General features: G+C 43.3%; 1 pseudogene across 1 annotated transcript; it reads right to left on the reverse strand.

Moving 5' to 3' along the window:
- Positions 1-225: 225 nt before the first annotated feature.
- Positions 226-2,844, reverse strand: LOC149828450 (peroxidase 5-like; annotated as a pseudogene). The gene is made up of 4 exons (XR_016434112.1): positions 2,719-2,844; positions 2,468-2,643; positions 1,227-1,425; positions 226-1,116 (listed from the first exon to the last, which is right to left on the reverse strand). The product of XR_016434112.1 is annotated as a peroxidase 5-like (transcript).
- Between the last annotated feature and the right edge of the window lie 232 nt (positions 2,845-3,076).

Genomic DNA, 3,076 nt, shown 5'->3' on the forward strand with positions numbered 1-3,076 from the left:
CATAAATCGTGAACCATTGATTTCTCAAGAATCTTGTAATGAATTGGACATGATACAACCTTCTAACGTAATAAAGAAACTATGGTAAACACATTTATGGTTAAACCTATCATTTGGTTGCAAGATTCCTTTAAACAAGAGTGTGTACGGAAAATGAGAGAGAGAGAGAGGGAGAGAGAGATGCCTAACCACGCACGGACATCATAATAAACAAACTAGCAATGGGCACACTGAAATTATTGAATCCACAGTTTTAAAAATTACACCACCTACGAGGAATTGAAATATACCACAATAAGGTGACTCTACTGAATCAGCAAACAGCAATTTTTTTTTTCTGAGGGCATCTCAGTTTACAACCCTACAAGATTTCCTGATATCCCCTTGGGAACCAGTTAACACCTCGATCAAGCCCATCCGCACCATCGAATCCGAAAACTTGTGCGCCCACATCGAGCCTCGGTTTACGTTTGTATTGACCATCTTTGACGTGTCCTCCCTTGTCATTAGCGCTTGGTCCGATGAGAGCAGTCCACGGTGGTACTTGATGTTCACGTAGTACTTGTTATCGAGTTTGTTTGGTGTCACCGGGTCCAATGATGCTGTTGGATCCTGGGTCGGGTTCGTAGCCGGACATTTTGTTTTCAGGTAGGACACATACTTGGGGTCCATGGATGGATCCGGGGCGTTTGTGGAGTTGAAGTTATAGAGCCGATCTGAAAATTTTGAACAGTGGGAGTCTCCAATTGTGTGTGCACCAGATAGTGTGACCATGTCATCAAGAGAAAGGCCTTTCCTGGCAAAGTTAGCTTCCAGTTGGTCGACATCGAAGAACGGCATTGGAAGGTTCTGGGCGACTTCGGATTCGCTGGAGACCCGGCCATCGCGTCGCCCCGCGGGTACGGCGTAGTAGAATCCCCCTGCAATATGCACAGAGTCCCGGGCAGCAAAGGCAAGTATGTCAGCACAAGATACTACTTGAGGGCATTGGGATTCCAAGATGGATTTGGATTCGTCTATGATCTCGAATCAACTGAGGCTGGGGTTGTTCACAGGCGAATCTTTCTCTGCCGGATTGCCGGGAGTCGAGTCCAGTAGCAAAGAAGCATCACAACCCTGCCAACACAATATTTTCATTCCTGGTTATAACTGACAACCGCGGTGGTGTGAGGTTCGTAGTTTTGATTACAGATTTACGTGAGGAAGAAAACAAAGGAGGTACTCACCCTAACAAAGCAGTCGTGGAAGTGCAACCTGATTAACGCAGCAGGTACACCAGGATCGCGTGCAACGGCCTTAGCGACCGTCCTGCGCACAACTTCCTCAGCCGAAGGGCAGTTGTGGCCGTAGTAGCCGACGCGCAGTGCATCACCATGAGCTACCCCGACCCAGCCCACCACAACCAGCAGACAGAGAAGCGTCAAACTACGAAGCAAGGAGGGATGACCATAATGACTAGAGTACTTAGCCATACTCTTCTGTGTTATGTTGATATGACAAAGCTAAGGTGATTTGGTGCAAAGTGTATTGTGCATCAGTGGGCGTGTGGTCCGAGTATTTATAGGGATGGAAGATGATGGATATCGTGAAACTGACAGCCTGGCTCGTTGAATGATAGGATGTGAAAGCTACGAGAGACGACAAACGAAGCTGTTCATCTTTTAGGAAGTCGCGTGTAAGATAGGTGCAAGTGCAATTGGTGTTATATTTTATTGCATAAAATATACCTTCTATCCTTTTATGTGCTAAGCTTTCACCAAAGAAAACACTCTTTTTCCTTTTCCTCTCAAGATTACTAAATTGGTACTGGCTGGGACATCTTTGAGCTGGTTTGGTGGTTGTGTTTGGAATCATATAAAATGTGGGCGCTTATGTTTGAATAACTGTTACCAAAAAAAAAAAAAGTTTGAAAAACTTTTGGCCAGTGATCGCGATGGACGACGCGGTGTTCTACTTTATGTGACTACCTGTGGGCACCTAACATATAACAGATTTGCAATTTAGCTGCATCAATTTTCTAATATTTATGACAAAAGTTTGCCTTTCTAAGGAATTGCTAAAAATGAGCACACTCGAGTTATTTTTGGATCACAGGTAGCTCTCTAAAATGATATTTTTGACATGAAAAATTCAACTATGTGAACTAAAAATACCTAAACCTTTATGTAGATGGAGAATTTTGTATGTTTTGTACAAATCCAATCTTGCATACCTATATGTTTAGCATGGTCCATTTGTTAGATAGCGATACTGATATGGTACTTTTTCAATGAAAGAAATGAAATTTTGAGGTTTCAATATTTACGAAAATTTTGTACTGTTGATTTCAAACTTTTAAGCTCCAAAAAATCTGTTGATATGCTTTAAATAGACGATGTAAGAGCCAATTCCTACAAAACCAAGCGATAAAATCTCAACGCTGCTGCAGCCTTGATCCTAAGATCTTCAAGTGTCACATTTTGAATACCCAAGTAGTCTTCTAGTTGTAACAAAAAAGTTTTCAATGGCCTTGCTGTCTCGAGAACCATTAAACTTTGCAGGTCTTGGCACATCAATCCTTGATGACCTCTCACTATTTCTGCCATTTAAGGTCACTGATTGCTGCAATGTGCGATTTTTCAACTGAAGTTTCTCTACTTTAGTCTGCAAGTCAGACATTGTTCTCGTCAACGTAGTGATCTGCCTGATCTGTAAGTTCACCTACTCTTGCAGACTCACCACCATATCATTTAGTCCACTGAATGATTCAACTGTGCGTGAAATCGCTTCTTCGTGAGAAGTCACATCTTCCACCAGCTTGTTGAAAGTTGCAGTCATCTCTTCTTGGCCCCAAGGTGAACTCATCTCCTCAGCTTCGGCAACTGCCTTGCCTTTGGTGATTCACAGATTTTGATAAGGTGCCACGATGTCTTGCTCACAAATCGCAATCTCTCGATGTGTCTGCCGATACCGACTCTGAAGTCCCTTATCCAACACAAGAACGAGCTCTGGTACCACTTGTCACGAGCCTATTTCCTTCAATGGGCCAGCGCAGCACGACGGTCCTTCCTTACCACCGCAATCCTATTTTGTTAGC

Source organism: Nuphar pumila, chromosome 9 (genome assembly GCF_984573655.1).
Source record: "Nuphar pumila chromosome 9, dmNupPumi1.hap1.1, whole genome shotgun sequence".
In the NCBI taxonomy this organism is placed as follows: domain Eukaryota; kingdom Viridiplantae; phylum Streptophyta; class Magnoliopsida; order Nymphaeales; family Nymphaeaceae; genus Nuphar; species Nuphar pumila.